The following is a 20,427-nucleotide window of genomic DNA, read 5'->3' as shown; positions in this document are numbered from 1 at the left end:
TCTTAAAGGAAATAAAAATCGAAGGAAAAACAAAATAAATACAAAACAACAACGAGGGGAAAATAATTTTTTTTTTTTTTTTTTAATGATTGTTTAAGTAACAAGGTATTTTATGAAGATCAAAGTCCAGGAAAAGTTAAGTTATCGAAGCAAATTATTACTGAAATCGTTTTGTTAGATCCATGTTGATTGGTTCATATAAATATTTATAATCCAATGAAATTTGATATATTAAAAGTGCTACGTGTAAACAATTACGTCTTGAAAATTACTAATAGTTTGTTCTTTTTAATTACGGAAGCCTAAAATCGCCGTTAAAAATATTTTTGCTTTATTATTTAATAAAAATAATTGATATTTAGTTGTTATAGAAACTGCTATGAGTACTTCTGGTGATTGATATCGGGACAGATTGTAAAAAAAAAAAAAAATAATAATAATAATAGACGATAATTTTTTTGTTTTTGTTTCAAGATTACGATATGAAGAATCCTTCGGACCTTTGTTTACAAAACCATTTGGCGGAAGTGACGTAAGGTAAATTTTAAGGTACGGATGATCAACACTGTCTATAATGTAGCATCAGATGTCGGTATTTTTTTTTTTTTTCACATCAAACATAAAAATAGAACTGTTATAAAAAATATTTATGAATTGCATTTTAATAACTATATTTATGAACTGTTTTTTTTTTTAATCAAACAAAAACACTTCACAAACATATTTGTATTATAAAGGTTATAACTTTGTTATAAAAGTTCAAATAAAGACTGTTTGTATAAAATTTCTATTTTTATATTGGCTTAAAAAAAAATAATAATAAAATAACTACACTATATACAGCGTTGGTCATCCGTAGCTTAAAATTTGTCTGACGTCACTTCCGACAAATGGCTTTGTAAACAAAGAAGTTCGACTCTTTGCGAAAGCCATCTTACGCATGGGATCTGAAGAAAAACAAATTAGTAAATATGCAAGTATTATCGAAGGATTTACAAGGTGGCAGCAAGATTAAAACGTAAAATTGTTTCTGGTCCGGATTTTGTATTGCTAGTGTTAATTTTTTTTTTTTTTAACGTAATACTATATTGATTTTAAACTCCAAACGTTAAACATGTCATAATATTAAAAACAAAATTATTATCTCTTATACACAATTTTTAATCGCTGTTTTTTTTTCTTTTGTGTGCGTGTTTTTTTTTTTTAACAATCTGCAACAATCATATGGATAGATTTCAAACAATATAATTCAATAAAAACATTTTGTATATATCATAAAAAATGTTTTGTTTTATTTAATATTTTTTAAATCAGAGTAAAAATCAATGTATTATTGTGTTGTAATAAGTGGGAGACGTTTTTAATACTTTGTCCATCAAAAACATGTCAACATCAGGTATACGAAAAGGTGGATTGGAACCCATGAGTACTGAAATTAAATAAAGTTTTGTACTGAATTATAAAATTAATTTATTTACGAAATATTGTTTCGTTTCAGTTTAATTTTGCTTTGTTTTTACATGGGGCAATTCTTTCTTTCTGTCTGTTAGAATCTATTTTGTAAACGTTTGACTCGATTCTGGTAGCATATTTATACATTTCAAGCATATTTTTCTTTTGGGAGCCATGATCTTGACATCATTGGCAAAGAAAAAAACTTCTGAGAGATTGCCTTTGTCAGATCATTGATAAATACCAGAAACATCAAGGGACCAGTACTGAGTGTTGAGGGCCACCAGTAACTACATTTGTAGAGGACTAGGATAGAATAATACCCTAACTCGCTACAAGAAAACAATGAAACGAATGGAATTGAAGGAAACAAAAACTCAATTGATTGATAAGATAAAAGTGTCGTTTATTTACTGTTGAAAGAATGAATGTTTTAGATATAACGTGTTCGTGTCCGCGCGGGTGTAACCATCGTTCGTTCCGGGACTGGTGTTGTAGAAAGAAAAGGAAATGTGTGTTCATCTCAAGTTCGGGTCACTATCGTTTGTTCGCGCGTGGGAAAAGAAGTGAGTAATGTAATAGAACGAGAAATGGCAGTCCATCGTGTAGACAAAGAAAAGGATAGAGGGTTGACGTGAGTTAGCAGTCAGCTACGCGAAGGTGTTCTCAGGGACCAGTAGTAGATAGAGAGAGAAAGAGTGTAAAGGTGTACATACGGTCTGTTAGCTTTTTGTCCCACATAGTAGTAAATGGCGTGAGGTACGGTCGGTCGGTCCGTAGACCGACCAGCTCAAAAGCTGGGCCTAAAAAGGTTAGAAACAGCTTGTCTCTTCCTTTTATACTTGTTTCCGGTGGTATTTTGCGCATGTGTGTATTTCCTTTAAAAGGAAGTGACGTTGTCCATCTGTGTGCGTACATGTGTGTACGTTAGCGTGTATGTATATACACATAAATGTGAGGGTATGTACGCGAACCTGAATATATGTACGTGTGTGGACGTGGGTGAGTATGTTTGTATACGCGTATGTATATAACAAGTAATATAGCTTGAAATGTGAACACGTGTTTTTGTGTGAGATTTGAAAAAAGGCTCGCGCACATTAAAGAAACACCAAACATTGACCAACACTTGAAAGGTACAGCCACCTCACCAAATGTGGTTGAAAGTGCGCGAGCCTTTTCTAGTCTCACACAAAAACACACATTCACATTTCATGCTATATTACTTGTCATATACATACGCGCACACAAACATACGCGCCCACGTCCACACACGTACATATATTCACGTTCGCGTACATACACTCACATTCACGTGTATATACACACACGCTAATGTACACCCATGTACTCACACACATGTACACAAGGACGACGTCACTTCCCCTTTCAAAGGAAATACACACATGCGCAAAAGACCACCAAAAATAAATATAAAAGAAAGAGCAATAAGCGGCTTTTCCCTTTTTCAGCCCAGCTCTCGAGCTGGTCGGTCTACGGACCGACTTCGTGCCTCACACCACTTACTACTATGTGGGACAAAAGGCCAACAGACAGTATGTACACTCTTTCTCTCTCTATCAACTACTGGTCCCTGAGAACACCTTCGCGTAGCTGACTACTAACTGATGTCAACCCTCTATCCTTTTCTTTGTCTACACGATGGACTGCCATTTCTCGTTCCATTACATTACTCACTTCTCTTCCCACGCGCGAACAAACGATAGTAACCTGAACTTGAACACACATTTCCTTTTCTTTCTACAACACCAGTCCCACAACGAACGATCGTTACACCCGCGCAGACATGAACACATGTTATATCTAAAACATTCATTCTTTCAATAGTAAATAAACGACACGTTTATCTTATCCATCAATTGAGTTTTTGTTTCCTTCAATTCCATTCGTTTCATTATTTTCTTGTAGCGAGTTAGGTTATTATTATATCCTGGTCCGCAACAAAAGCTATATTAGACTTGGAACTTGTACAGCAAAAGTCTATGATAGATTGAATCAAAAACGCTTTGGCAAAGTTAAACAAGACAATGTCTGCTACATTGCAATTATTCATGATTTTAGCAATCGACTCTTTCATTATCAGATTTGTTATGCAGAATCTCTTTTGTAAGATGCCATGTTTGATGAAAGATTGGTGCTGTGGTCAACAGATGGGAGGTCATGGCTGACTTGGGAAAAGTTTCAATGATTTTGAAGATTAGAGAAATGAGTGAGACCAGCCTGTAGTTGATTGAATCTTCTCTTACACCTTTCTGTAAGATGGGATAAATTGTCACTGTTTACAAGTCTTCAAAAAATGTAACAAGCTTGAATGGGTAGTTTAAAGAGCTGTTTGAGGGAACTAACGATGGATGGATTGTTGCATTTTTAGATGAAGACTGTTTGCAACAGGATTCTTATTTCAATTAAGCAATTAAATAACTCGGTTAACGTCATGTTGTGAGATAACAAAGTTGTACATCGGTTGAGTTTCTCTAAAGAATGGTGGGACATCTCAGCCATAGTCATTTTCGTAGATTTAGGAAAAAAGGTCAGCAAAAATACTGTGCTGCGGGGCTAATAAGTATGTTAACCTCGCAAACTGAAGAAAAATAAAAAAATGAGTTAAACAGAAACAGCAAAGATGACCAAGGAGGATATCAAATTTATATAGAATTTATTTTCTTGAAATAGAAAATAAATAAAAAAATTTCCTTCTGCAAAAACTGGACGTGTTCATTAAAATCAGGTCTTTCGGTTAGGCTTATAGTGGTAAGTCTTCATTGGCCCAGAGTCCGCAACAGGTTACGTCTGGCTGCTCGGTAATTGAGGTACCAGCTGGGAGTCGGTTGGAAGCCGGGAAGTTTTCCTTTAGAAAGGTTGTGGCCTGCACGTGTGAGGCTGTCTAAGAACTGAGTTGTCCTGAAAATGGGGGGTTGATGAGAGGTGCCTTGGAATGGACAGTTGTAGTATTGTTGGTGCGGACGACAAGTAGTGGGCATAGCAGATACGCTGAGAATATCAGTGCATGTATTGTTGCTGTCAGGTTTATTACTGCCTGTAGAGTCGTCTGTTGAAACAGTCGTACACTGACGAGCGTTTTTATAGCGATTTCAACCTGGAAATCGGCTCCAAATTCAACTAAGAAAATATGCTTTTTTGTGCATTTTGATTGGCTAGAAAGTGGATAGCCTCTGTCTTCATCTCTGTCCACCAAAGAATGTGTTTGGCTGGGGGGGGGGGGCAGTGGCTGATGAAATATTTTTGTTTTTTATATGTTGGCTGGAAGGGTGCATAAATCAATTCAGTAATGAATATGTTTTTAAGTTGTCAGGAAAGTGAACTGTTCTTCCTGATTTGGTATGGATGACGGGTTTGGGTGCTTCTTCATCTGTTTTGTGTGAGAGAAATCTCGGCATGTTTGCATGAGAGAAATCTCCCTCCATCCAAGCAGGTTTAATGCGATCGAAGGAGACTGTGTCTGTTGTTGTATCGCATTATAGTGAAGTGTTTCTTGGCTCGCTGTAATACTTTGAAAGGACCTAGGTAATTTGTGAGTGTTTTTTTAACTGTCATTTCGCTTTTCTCCAGGTTTTGAGGCAAAGATGATGAGGATTGTTGTCGGCGAGGAGGGGTGTATGTAAGTTTCGACATTTTGCAGCAAATATTCTGCACAAATGAACCTGTTGAGGTTGGAGCGGTGTTCTGGAGAGTGTGGAAATATTGGCTTGGCAGGAAGAGAAGCATCCTGTACACTAGTTCTGCGGTTGAACACCCTAGGTCGGTTTTAAGCATATAGCAGAGGGACAGCATTGTCAAAGCAGGTTTTTGACACAGTCATGTATGCTGAGTTTCATTGATAGGTATGTCTCCAAAGATTGGTGGAATCGTTCGACAAGTCCATTGGCGCATGGGTGGTATGCTGTTGTCTTAATATGTTTAATGCCGTGTAACTTGGAGAATTCGTTATAAATTGCCGATTGAAATTGTGGTCCACAGTCCATCATGAGAACCTGGGGTATGCCGAAATTCGCTATCCAGTTAGTGAAGATCGTTTTCACCACAGTGGTGGCTGAGGTATCTTGATCAGAGCAGCAACTGGCGATCTGGAAAATCGGTCTATGACTTAACAGGTACTGGTATCCCTGTTATAATGAGAAAGGTCTGACATTGTCTACATGAATGTGCGAAAAGTGTGCATCTGGGGTAGTGAAAGTTCCGACTGGTGATTTGGTATGCCTGTGAATCTTGCACTTTTGGTATTCTATACATGCAGAGGCCCAATTCTTGATGTTCATGTTCAGATGAAACGATTGGCTATGAGATTGAGTGTAGCTTGCAGGGATGAGATAGGTTGTGGAGTTGGTTTAATACTCTTTTCTGCAGTATATTATGTTTCATCGCAAGGTTTGCTTTATGACGTCAGGTAAAGTTGAGTCGGTTTTTTGTTTGTCGATGATCAGGTCCTGACTTAGTAAGTTCTCATCCAGTGCATTGGTGTACATTCTGAACAGTGTATCAGTGATCATGTTCATCAGTTGTTTTATGACTGCTCCTGCTCTGACATCAGATGCATCTGTCATGAGGAAGATTTTGGTGCTGGGGTCGTTCTCTTTGAATGAAAGTTTTGTGAAATTAACCAGGGCCATCTTCGCTGTTTCGAAGGCTTAAAGAGCACTCCTTCAAGAGTAACTTTTCTATTTTTCTGCTCGATTATGTTTGTTAAGAGCGAGAGTATGGTAGAGTAGTTGAGGGTAAACCTCTGGTAGTTTATCATACTGACGAAATGCCTTATTTGTCTTGTCAATGTCAGTGTTGGGAATTCCTTGATTGCATTGATTTTTTCAACTGGTGGGGTGATTCCGTTTTCATCGATGCGATGACCCAGGAAATTCATGGTGGGTGCTCTGAAGATGCATTTTTCAATATTTATGTGATAGTGGGATATTCTCTGGAAGATCTCATCCAGGTGTTTCTTGTGGGTGCCTTTGTTTTTGCTGGCAACTAAAATGTTGTCGATGCAGGTGTATGCAAAAGAGAGGCCATGTAGTACTTCGTCCATAAACCTTTGGAAGGTCTGGGTTGCGTTCCTGAGTCCAAATGACATCTTGACATACTCAAACAAACCAAAAGGAGTACTGATGGCTGTCTTAGGGATGTCTTCAGGGGCTACCGGGATTTGGTGGTAGGCTTTTGTAAGGTCGATTTTGGAAAATACCCATGTGCGTTGGAGTCCTGATACAAAATCGTGGATGTGAATAATGATCAGGAGTAAGTGAGGCATCCAGCCATCCGTAATCTGCACATATTCGAAAGTCAGTCTCACCAGGTTTCAGGACAAGATGTAGAGGTGAGATATATGGGCTATTAGACGATCTGATTATGCCTTCCTTCAGCATCTTGTTGAACTCCTGTTTTGCGAATTCATATTTGTATAAGGGTGCATAAAGGCGCATGCGTAAGAGTTGAATTTTACGCATTTCATCTAGGGGAATTGAAGTGTCGACATCTGGTTGGTGAGTAGATGTGTTATGGGTTGTTATTAGTTTAAGTTGAGTAGCCCACACCATTGTTTGCTAGGGTGACGGTGAGGCTGCAATAACTGCATCGTTAGCTAGCTTCATTCACATAGAAGTCGCTCTTGTCCCAATTTGATAATTGATTATTCAAGTTGGAACAAGTTTTTCAAGATCTTGGTTTGTTGGAACAAGTTTTTCTTTTATGATCTGGTTAGTCCAATTTATGATCCTCTCAACATCTGTTTGAACTACAGCCTTCAGAATTTTAGCAATAGCACCTCAGAGTTCAGGAGCCTTATCATTCTTCATCTTATAGCTCCCCTTATGATTTTTTTCTCTTATAGCCGGACCAGATATTGTTTCTGCAACTTCCATATTTTTTTTTTGTTCCATGAGAATCAGTATTCAATAATCTTTCATAATAGCATTTCCAAGCATCCTTTTTGTCTTGTTGATTTATTGCTAATACTCCATCATAATTTATCTCCATCAATATTCATATCTGTCTTAGTATTTTTTTCATTTTATGAGTTATTGTGTCTGAGTATTTTTTATTTCACATGTTTTCTTTTTCTTATGACAAAATTTGGAATTCAACTTTTATATTGGTTTTTAAAATACAAAAATCTGGATATCAGTCTTTTCTGGACTGTATCATATGCATATAAGCATTTAACTATCATACTTTTTCTCTAGATCACTTTTCAAGCCTGGATCTTTATTAGAATATCCTTTCAATGTTTCCTTTTGAGATTTTGTCAAATTTCGTGCATGTATAATTTCTCTCAAAATATTAGTATTCAATTTATGTGCTAACTAGTAGTTCAACCCGGCTTTGCTCGGGCCCTGCGTACTGTTCATAACTTTATGTATATATATATATATATATATATATATATATATATATATATATATATATATAAATATATATATATATATATATATATATATATAAAAAAGTTAGACTCATGTTTAGGTAACCTACATCTAAAATTCCAAGTGCTTAGATCCAAAATTAGTGAAGGAGTTTTCTAGAAACTGCAAAGGTCAACTCTTTCAATTTTGACCTCTTGTCAGCCAATTTTTGCCCCAAAACTGATTAAAAGGTTTGCTGCATGTCTGAATACCCTTTATGTAAAATTTAAAATGTTTAGACCCAAAATTGGCTGAATAGTTTACTAGAAACCGCAAAGGTCAAATCTTTTGAACTTTGACCCCTTGGCACGCAAATTTTCAGCAAAAAACCGATTAAAAAGCTTGCCCTATGTCTGAATACCCTTTATGTAAAATTTCAAATGTTTAGACTAAAAATTGGTTGAGTAATTTGGTAGTGACCGCAGAAGTCAATTTTTTTTTTAAACTTTGACTCAAATTTTGACCCCTTAACATTTATTGTTTGGGGCTCAAATCAAATTAAAAAGTTTGATCCATGTTCTATGTGTAAAATTTCCAGTGTTTAGACCCAAAATTGGCGGAGGAGTTTGGTAGAGTTTTCAAAGGTCAAATCCTTGAACTTTGACCCCTTGACAGCCAAATTTCTGGCCGAAAACCGATTAAAAAGATTTTCCCAGATCTCAATACCCTTTATGTCAAATCTAGAGTCTGTGGACTGAAAATTAACAGAGTAGTTTGGTAGGGAAATGTACATACACAGACACACACACACAATTTCACTTTTATAGATGTATAAATTAGCAAAATTTATAAATTGCATATGAATTTCATTTTGCTATATACATTTCCTCTAAAGATATGAACCAATCATTGAAACTCCATGAAATAAGGAAAAAAAATGTTATTTTCTTTGTACTCCTTGTCAAAAAGTAAATTGTTGTAAACTTTAGTTTACAGAATTCAAATCAAATTTAAAGGGGTAGACAAAATAAATTTATGTAGATGGTTATTTATTTTACAGTTATCATGGAGTGATTTGATTTTTTTTTTTTTTTTGAATTGGGATTTCCGTTGATTTCGAGTAGAGTCAACATGGAGATAAATTGGAGTATCTCATGTGTGGAAATCCGATATTTTCTGCTAAGCTAAATGCCCTGAAGGCAGTTGCAGTTACTGACCTGGAAAAAAGTTTTCCAATATAGTAGAATGGAAGGTATTTCTGTCCAGCGTCAGGAAGCAAATGAAATGCCCCCTGCCATGGCGTAAAGGGCAGAAGCGGTAATGGCAGATGTGGCCATTATGTTAAAAATCACTCATGATAAGTAGAGGTGAAAGTAAAATATACCACCAATACGTAATAGCTAAGTAAGTAAAGATTACCCTATATGGGAATTAAATAAAAAAAATTATATATATATATATATATTAAAGGAAGCGTGTAAGGCTAAAAATATTAACACCCAAGGGAAGAAAGAGTCAGTAATTTAGTTGACGAGATATTGTCAATGTGGACAGGTAAAAGAGGCCTTCATGGATTATGGCACGAATAGACGAGGGTGTCTTCAGTTGTAGGAGGAGTAACCTACACCAAAGAAATGCCATAAGATCAGTCGATTACAAAGGACTAAGATGGAATTTTTTTTTAAGAAATAGAAATTGACTGGTGGGGTGTAAGAATAGTATTAAAAATGAGATATGCAATGAGATCAGGGGAGATTCCAGTCTGGATAAAATTAGGAGAGTCAGTTAGTAAATGGCTGAAAAAAAAAAAAGGGGGGGGAATTTTAATTTTTTTTGTATGGATAGAGCTTGACCTTTTCATTAGCCAGTGAAGTAGAAATCTAGAGATTGTACTAATGAAAAAAAAAAACAGAATAGGGCGTATAGGAAAAATGTATGTCGTACATTTTTTCAAATAGGGGTGAAAGGAGTGTAATGCTATGACCCTTTAGGCTGTGATCATAGCATAGTATCTGTGTTAATTGTGGCAAGCAGGACTAAGGGTCAAAATATTATCATTATTATTATTATTATTATTACTAGTTGATTCGAGCGACGGCGGGTCACTGGATCAATTATTATAACTAGAAGAATAAACATTAGGGAAAAAATGATTGACATATAATATCGCAAAAGGAATGTGAAAATAGAAAATAGATGTAAACATGATTTTGGGTTTGCATAAACAAATAACTAGATTGGGGTTACATCAGGTTGGTCTGAGACACGTAATGATGTGATGTAAAGAAACACGTGATGTACATAGATTAGGGGAGATTCTAGGCAGTCGTTAGCTGGACATCAGAGAGAAAGGATGACTCAAGATGACGTGAGAAGCGGCGTCACTTTGGACAGTCAAGATGTAAAGAACGTATAATCTCTGAAAATGCCAGCCAGATCATGAGAATAAATGTTCATAAATAATTTAGGTATGTGTTGTGTTATTTACATCGGTTAAAAAAGATATGTTGTCTACAACTGTTTCGTCAATCGTTTCCTGTTAGAACTGTTGCATAAATGTTAAAATATACACACTAGACGATCAACTAAATGATACGACGTATATGCATACACGCATTTACACATATGCGAATATACAGATAAAATATAAAATCCGACTATTAAACATGTATGTCGTTATGGAATATATTCACATACAACATATGACACGTTTTGTAATATATATATATATCTCCCACCTGACTATAACATATATATACTAGCAAAAGTACCAGTCGTTGACTGGGTTCAAAAACAGCCTACAGAAAATAGACTCTGATTTATGAAAGTATGATAGGTTATGAAAAGGAAGGATTGTAAAGAGATAGCTTCGAATTTGGGGGTATCAAAACCGAAGCAAAATATGATAAAAGTAAAAATAAAATAGATAAACCCCATAATTTATTATACCATACCTATTCACACTGAAACAATTATCACAATATTCTGTGGATCTATATTAAAAAACCTTGTTAAACTTTGTGACATATTTCCATTCTATGGAGGTCAGGCGCGAACAAACACCCCATAATTTTATTATACCATATTTCTTAAAACTGAAACATAATTATCAAAGTATATTTACGCAGATAGATATGAAAAGTCTTTGTTAAAGTTTGTGCCTATTTCCATTCTATGGAGGCCATATTATATCATCCCTATTTAAGTTAAAACATACTTATCAAAGTATTCTTATGTACATCTATATCAAAAACACTTTTTTTTTTTCCTTTTTTTTTTTTTTACATAGGCATCACCACATTATCAAGGCCCAGAGGCCACTCAAGGATAAGGGTTAAAGAGTGTACAGTAGAAATTGGACAATATAGTAATCATTAGTAATGAAAATTTGGTAAATTTGATAACTTATATGGAACGGCTCATCAAGAACTTATTTACTTTAGACTTGAACACAACCATATTGTAGTCAGCCGGAAAGCAGGAAAACGGAAGACAATTCCACAGGCGTGCAGTTCTAAGAAAGAAGCTTTGTTCATGGAATCTACATTTAGGTTTAGGCACAGATAAAGAGTGGGGGAAATTATTGATAGTGTTTACAGCTAGACGAGTGTTTCTTGTGAAAGTTTGGCGAGGGGGGACCATAGATTGAAGCTCAGTCGAACACTTTCCATGAAAATAACGATACATCAGAGACAAACTCGCAACATCTCTTCTGTGAGATAGAGGTTGCAGCGAAGAGAAAAGGACATCTCCTACGAGGCTACGAAGTCTATTTTGAACTCTATCAAGGCAGGACAAGTCCTTTCTAGCAGCTCCTGCCCAGATGTGGCAACAGTATTCCATCTTTGGACATACCTGGCTCTTATATAGATAGAGAATAGCATCAGCAGTGAGATATTTACCGGATCGATAGAAAGATCCCACCATTTTTCCAGCAGCCTTGGCAACAGATTTGATGTACCTGTTCCATTTAAGATCAGGAGTAATGGTCAAGCCCAGAAGCTTGTCAAAACTTGAGGCCTCCTGAAGACGAGAGCCATTCATTTCAATTGATGCCAAATGTGGATTAGAATGTTGATGATGTAAAGAGAGAAGCTTGGTTTTAGATGCATTAAAAGCAACCAGCCACTCCTTTCCCCATTGTACTACGTGCTCAAGATCAGAGGAGAGAGAATTGGAGAGAACTTGGTCGTTTACTGTCTTAGATGTGCAACCATAAATGGTAGTGTCGTCAGCATAAATGTCTACAAATGATGTAAGGATGTGATTTGGAAGATAATTAATGCAGATCAGGAAAAGAGTTGGGCCCAGGATGGACCCCTGAGGGACACCGGCATTAATACTGTGAGCTTCTGATTTTTGCCCCTCAACTACTACTCTTATGAACCTATCAGAAAGAAATGATTTAATAATTGAGAAGACATTTCCAGCTATACCATAACTAGCGATCTTATGAAGTAAACCTTTATGCCATACCCTATCAAAGGCTTTAGATATGTCAAGAGCAATTGCCCTAGATAGGTTGCCACCGTCGAGAGATTTGCTAATCCTATGTGATATAACTGTAAGCACATCTGCTGTAGATCTAGCAGAACGGAAACCATATTGAGTGTCACTAAGAAGGTTATTTTTGCTGAGATGGTTGATTACTTCTGTATTTAACACAGATTCTAGCAACTTACTCATGACGCACAGGAGACTTATTGGCCTGTACTGAGAGGGGGATGAGCGATCACCTGAATTCTTAAATACAGGGCATACTGATGAGATTTTCCAGGGAGATGGGAAACTATTCTCCTTAAGACAACGTTTAAACAGTTTTGTAAGTATGGGCGCTAGTTCAGGTTGAAGTTTTTTGAGTACTATAATTGGAATACCGTCAGAGCCAGTTGCTTTACTGGAATCAAGGTTTTTGATTAGCTTGGCAACATCACGTACAGATATATGTATATCACATAGCGTGTTTTCTGATACAGGAGGAAATATTGGGGTTGGCGGCCTTGGTCGCAAAGGGTAGAATTAGCTGCAAAGTTCTTGACAAAGAGTTTGGCTTTGTCTGATGCTGACGAGATTACCTCAGGTCCATTGATAATAGTTGGGATGGAGCGCACGCTTCTGTTCATGATTCTGTTTGCTATTTGCCAAAACTGGTGAGAACCAAGCCGCTGCTCAGCTACTTTGGACTTAACAGATTGAGCATACAACTCTCTTGCATTCCTTATTACTTTCTTACAATGGTTGCTGGCAGTCCTGAAAACGGCTTTAGTTTCCATACATCTATTACGTTTGAAGCAGTGGAAAAAGTGATTTCTGTGCGCAATGGCAGCAACACATTCTGGAGAGAACCATGGCTGGCTGTTAGGTTTTTGCTGAAACTTTTTAGAGGGTATGAAATGGTCAATACCTACAATTAACCATTCAGCCAGGTCTAATACTATAGAGGACACATCCTTTTTAAACATGGAATGCAGAGGTAGATCAGATATAAATGTACGGAAGCTATCCCAGTCAGCCTTAGTGTATCGATATACTGTACGATGGAGAGGTACGTCTGGGGACTTATTACATTTCATTTTTATCTTAATTGATACAACTGAGTGGTCGGAAGATCCAAGAGGCGACAGAACAGAAACTGAACATAGTTCAGGGCAAGTTGTGAGAAAAAGGTCTAGTAGGCTAGCATACTGGCCGTCATTGTCGGGCACACGGGTGGGTTCCTGAACAATCTGAGTGAGGTCATAGGCAATGGAGAAATCATGACAGAACCTCCCCTCATCATCGGTCTTGTTTGAGTGGGTCAACCATTCGACGTTGTGAACATTGAAGTCACCACATATGTGAATGTTAGCTGAAGGATAAGCAGATAGGACTTGGTCAATTTTCTCAGATATGCTTTGAAAGATAGTAACTCCGCTGTTGTGGGGGCGATAGAGAGTAAATATAAATGCAGTAGTGTGAGCTAAAGCAACCCGGAAGCACATATAGGGTAAGTTAGGATCTTCCCTGGAGATGTCCCTCCCACATGGAAAGCTATCTTTAATATAGGTACATATTCCATGCCCATGGCGATCTTGGGGGTCAGATTTAGAAGTTAAGTTAGAGTATCCTGTAATTGCAAACTCTTCTAGGGAAATAGTCTGTCCAATGCCAGTTTCACTTAAAAATAAAAGGTCTGGTTTAGTCTCCTGTAATTGGGTTTCAACCTCTGGAAGGTTAGAACGTAGACCCCTGATGTTGGAGAAGGAGACATGGTAGTAGGGGTCTATGTTGGAAGTTGGAGAACCAGGTTTAATCGTGTATTTTTTCTTGAAACTTGTCATGATGAAATTTTGGAATTTGTGGACTAGGTCGTCAGATTTACTTAGAGCAGGACCGAGAGGGGAAACTAAGAGAGAAAAAGAAACGAAGAATTTTTTTTTTTTTTTTTTTTTTTTGTAGCTAATGATAAGGTAAAGCCGTAACAATTACCCACTAGTATGGCATCGAGAGGCCCCACCAGAAGCTACTGCATGGTCCAGATTCCATTCACCAAATGGCAATACAGCAGCCCCAGTACTTTGCACCTGCTGATAGGACAGCCTCCTTAGTGGTTAATCCAAGGTTCGGGTCCCTGACTATCAGGCGGATAACGTCAGCCCAGACAAAACGTTTACCTCCAGCACCCTTACTAGTGACATGGCTACAAGGATAGACATAGAAACAGAAAATTTCCACCACTTGTAAACGTTTTTTTTTTAATTTTTTATTTCCATACTTTGTGGACCAGGCACGAACGCAGACCCCACAATTTTAATGAACCACCGTTCTGCCAGATCAAACATATCCATTCCTGTGTCTCGATACATCTTCTATCATTATATGTAATCAGTTTTTTAAAATAGTCAACCATATAGGAGCCTATTCGTGACCACAGACACACACACACACACACATACACACACAGACATACAGCTTTATATTATATATATATATATATATATATATATATATATATATAGTAATTTATAAAATATATATGGCGATTAAGCTACACTGAATATTCAGCGTTTCATCCACTCTAGGATTCCTCAGGCTTATGCGCGAATTCTGTAGTTATCGTTTTTATATGGTCCTTTTCTATTGAGGATTTAGTTAGCCAATCAGCTTTCTAGTATCCACCGCGCCCCTTCCTATCAGCCAATGGGCATGCATTTTTATCGGACAAAGGATCTGTTTTAAAACTAGGTTAGTGTTTTTTTTTATCGTTAGTTTATATATAAATATATATGTATGTGTACATACATGCATGCACATATATATATATACACATATATATACATACATATATGTGTGATCGTTTATGTATATTCATGTTTATTTAATTTATTTATTTGTTTATTTTCTATTGTTTTTGTTAGTTTTAAAACTATTTTGTATCGCTATCCTAGAGTAAATTTTATTTTGTGAACACAGTTATTTGCTATTTCTCTTCTACAGTTTAATAAATGTTGGGGTTCTTTAAAGTACAGGATAGCAAATTTTTCATGAAGGTATAATCTACATGGGTCGTCTAGATGCCTACACGTGGTAGCTTGTCTTATTATTTTCCATTCGACTACCGGCGAATGTCTGCTTTCTTTGAGTTCCCAGTATTTATTCGCTAGTGTTGTTTTATACAGTGTTTTTTTATTTTTGAATGTACTTTTGTGGTCATAGTATCGGGTTTTGAAATCTAAGGAAGTCATGCCTACATAATATTTCTTGTTATTCGGGTTTTCTTTTGCAAATATTGTTACCTGATAAACTATGCTTTTAGTTAGACATTTATTTTGAACTGGGCAAAGTGTGCGGTGTCTACAGTTGCATTTATCTTGTTCGTTATTAGTATTTTTATTTATAGTATGGTTGTTCTTGTCCGGGGTTGGTTTATTATTATTATTATTATTATTATTATTATTATTATTATTATTATTTCTGCTAGTGTTAGTTTTATTTTTGTCATGGTGTTTACTTTTTTTATTGTTTATTTTGTTGTTGCTTACATTGTTTTTATTTAGTATTTTGTTATTATGTGCTTTAATTATCATCTCTAAATTTTCACAACAACTGTAGGATAACTTTAAGGTATTTTTATTGAAGATTTTGTGTAAGGGTTGGTTGCAGGAAAATGTTTTTCAATAAGATCTAGAAATTTCTTGCCAAGTTTTGTTTTTAACATTTGATTGTATGGGGCCGTATAACAAATTATAGTTCTTTTTCTTCTATTTTTAATTTTATTATAGTTATTGGTGTTTTGTTGCTTATATTTGATATCGATATTTTTGTATCCATTATTTTTTAGGGTTGTTTTGTAGATATTGGTTGACCTGTTAAATGCATTTTCATCGCTTGAGTTATTACTGAGTCTACTTAAGATCGAGTTAGGAATGTGTTTTATAATTGATGGTGGGTGATTGGACTTAGGGTTTATGTAAATTGGAGTAACGTTATTTTTATGTAGGGCTCATATGTGTTTTTATCTAAATTTAACGTGACGTCCATGAAGTTTGTTATTTTTATGTTAGCTGATACGTCTGCTTTTAGGCCTAATTTTTTCATTTCCTTGTGTATGATTTTCTTAAAGTTTTCTCCCTTGACTTTGTTGGAGTTTTTTTATCATAGCTAGTCCGTCATCTCTATATAGGCCAATATCCGTAGTATCGAATATGCTTGTGAGGGTATATAGAATGAATAATCCCACAAGATCTGATGCCTCTGCAGAATCCCTGACACCCATCGCCAAATCAAACGAATTTTTCATTTTAGTTTTTATCCATTGGTTATTGTTATTTATTAGAACTGATTTTCTACATTTTTTAATGATGTTGATTTCTTCTGAGGATATATCAGTGTATGCCTCGCCAAATTCTAGGGCAATGTTAAAAAGTTCTTCGGATATCGAGGGATAAAAGTGTATGATGTCAAACTGTATAAACGTACATTTATCTTTGTTTTCTATATATTTAAACCAGGTGATTGCTTTGGCAGTATTTGCCCACTGGTTTAATTCTAGGTCTTGTTTGATTTGTTTGTTTACTCTAGAAAGCATTGTTTTGCTAATTCTACCTATTTCTGGTTTAGTTGGGTTTATCAGGCGGGTGCTGGGATTATTATTAAAGTCCCATTTGTGGTCTTTAAGAAGAATGTATGCCTCTCTAGGTTTCAATTTGCCAACTTAATCGCTAATTTTTAGTTTATCGGTAATTTGTTTACTTTCAGTATTTATTATATCTATGTAGTCGCATTCGTTTGTGTCTAGTTTTTTGTAATGTTTTCTGTGATTAGTTTGTTATATTCTTGCTTATCTATTTTATAAAAGTTTCTAGTTTCATCTGCTTTTACAAAGATTTTATTAGAGTTGTTTATGTTTCTAACGATTTTGTGTAGTTCCGTTGTTAGGTTGATTGTGGAATTCTGTTTTTAATTACGTTTAAAAGGTCATTTTCAAAGTTTATCAAAAGGTCTACTGTTTTCGCATTTTTAAGGGTTTTAAAACCATAGGATTCTTTTTTGTTTAGGTTTTCATTTTTAACGAAGAAATTTGCTCGCCATCGCATTCGGCATATTAGTTCATCTGTTTTTTGGATTAATTTAATAATATAGCTATGCTTGCTGGGTGTGGGGATGTTTTTTAGCGATGTTTCGAAATTAACTCTTTCCATATCAATTTTTAATGTGGTGAAATAAATTCTTTTGAGAGTGCTCGACTGTTTCAGGAGCAAAGTATAACTACTTCATTTACTCACATAAAATTAATATGCGAAAGTATAGATTTATGCGTAAACTTTAAGTATTTACTTCAAAAGTGCTCAATACGAGGGTAGAGCTAGTTAGTAATTTATAAAATATATATGGCGATTAAGCTACACTGAATATTCGGTGTTTCATCCACTCTAGGATTCCTCAGGCTTATGCGCAAATTCTGTGGTTATCGTTTTTATATGGTCCTTTTCTATTGAGAATTTATTTAATTACTAACTAGCTATACCTACGTATTGAGCACTTTTTAAGTAAATACTTAAAGTTTACGCATAAATCTATACTTTCGTATATTAATTTTATGTGAGTAAATGAAGTAGTTATATATATATATATATATATATATATATATATATATATATATATATATATATATATATATAGTAATGTGTGTGTGTGTGTGTGTGCAACTCTCCCACACCCCTGACATGATGATGGTCCCCAACCTAGAGATGGTGCACGCAATTTTTCAAGGTTAAGGTCAAAGGTTAAGGTCATATTTGGTGTAACTCATCATAAACTCCCCCTTCTAGGGATAGTGCACACCAAGTTGGTGTATCTTTGCTATATCTTTGATAAAAATGTGTTTGTGATACTAAACAAATGTTAACCATTGTGATTCTTTGTAATTGTTTCAATTTTATGTGTAAAAATATAAGTGTCAAGTTTGATATAACCTATTTGCTTTAAAGTTTATTGTTGGATTTCAGTTACTTCAGGAGGTAATCAAAAAATTTTAAACACCTTAAACGACAGTTGCTCTTACAACATCCACTTACTGCAAGGGTGCCTGCAAACAGGTGCCTGAGTGTACAGCAAATTCCTGCATGAAGCACGGATATCTTTGCTAGTATATATATATATATATATACTTATATATATATATATATATATTATGACCACAAAAGTACATTCAATAATAAGAAACACCGAATGAAAACAGCCCTAGAAAACAAATACTGGGAACTCAAGGAAATGGACGTTCGCCGGTAGTCGAATGGAAAATAGTAAGACAAGCAAATGTAGAGACCTAAACGATCAATGTAGATTCATGAAAAATTTGCTATCCTTTACTTTAAAGAACCCCAAACTATTAAACTGTAGGAGAGAAATACCGAACAACTGTGTTCACAGGATAAAATTTACTCTAGGATAGAGATACAAAATAATTTTAAAACAAACAGTAACAAAAAATAAATAAATAAATAAACATACAAATACATAAACTACCACACACACATATATATATACACACACATATATATATACACATATATATACACATATATATACACACACATATGCACATATACACACACATATACACACACACATATACACATACGCTCACATATATATGCACACAGACACACACACACACATATATATATATATATATATATATATATATAAACAAGCATACATACAAAAAAATTAACCTAGATTTAAAATAGGTCAGTTCACTAGATATTGACGCTCCTCGCTAAAACAGCACACACAAAGGAACGGGTCAACCGGGGGTCAACTGGGCCTTTATCCTGTAAGTGCCTGCTCATTGGCTGATTAGGAAGGATGACGTGGAAACTAGAAAGCTGATTGGCTAACTAAAAACTCAATAGAAGGTGCATATATAAAAACGTGAGACAACCACTAAATTCTCGCATAAGCCTGAGGAATCCTAGCGTGGATGAAACGCGGAATATTCTGTGTAGCTTAATTGCCATATATATTTTATAACTTACTACCTAGCTCTACATACATATTGAGCACTGTTGAAGTAAATACTTAAAGTTTACGCATAAATTTATACTTTCGTATATTAACTTATATAAGTAAACGAAGTAGTTATATATATATATATATATGCAAGATTACGATTTCCTGATGATGTGATCACTTAATAATGTTATGCCTGTATTTGGCTTCATAAATGTTAAATTTCCCTTGATTCTCATGGTGGTTGACGGTGACCCAGGGGTAATGTTTCTTGTTAATGAAATCAAAGGTGGCTTTGTGGCGGATTTGAATCCTTTGACAAATGGCAATCATCTAACTCTTCTGCTTCTGATCATCTGCATTCTGTGTTCTTCTTTGTAGGTTGTCGAAGTGGTTCACTAATAGTAGCAGAGTGTGAGACGAGTCTTGCCACAAATTGCAAAGTGGTTCATTTTGTGCCATTTTTTACATTCTTTTTCTCAGGCTGGACAAGTCAAATGCATTGAAAAGTACCTGCAAGAGTGGCAAGTTTGCAGTCCGCCATGTTTTTTTGTCCACCTCGTGTTTGGGTATTAGAGGTGTCATTTTGCTGCCAATATATAGGGTGGTTGCCTTTACTACTGCTGTTGCTAATTTTGTTTTTGTTTGTGTGTGTTCGATGTATGTGGTAAAGTGTGTGTTATTAAAAAATGTTAACTAACGCACTGCTGCCAAAACTGCACTACTCCAAATCTTAACGCTTTGCTATCAAAACTTGCTCCTCTGACATCCAAATCAATAATGATCTTGTCTCTGAAAAATCAGGCTTTTTATATTCAATAGGAAGCATCTCATTTGCATGTCATGTGACAACATTACAAACATATAAAGAGAAGGACGGCCATTTTTTTTCCTTATTGTCTACACGGCACTCCACAGACTGCACACAAACAGGTTTGTCCTAATTTTTAATCACAGTGTGTGCAGTTCTTTCTGTTCCATGTCTGCAGCACATGTATGTGCTTATTCAATAGCTCTGACCTCATCCATAACTTGTTTGATGTGGAATTTTCCCTTAAAGCTTTTCTTCTTAGAAAATACACATCCCAATAGAATTTGAGCTGGAATC

Source organism: Euprymna scolopes, chromosome 3 (assembly GCF_053919585.1).
Source record: "Euprymna scolopes isolate OS-2025 chromosome 3, ASM5391958v1, whole genome shotgun sequence".
Classification (NCBI taxonomy): domain Eukaryota; kingdom Metazoa; phylum Mollusca; class Cephalopoda; order Sepiida; family Sepiolidae; genus Euprymna; species Euprymna scolopes.
The sequence above is the reverse complement of the archived record's forward strand: the minus strand, read 5'-3'. Positions refer to the sequence as shown.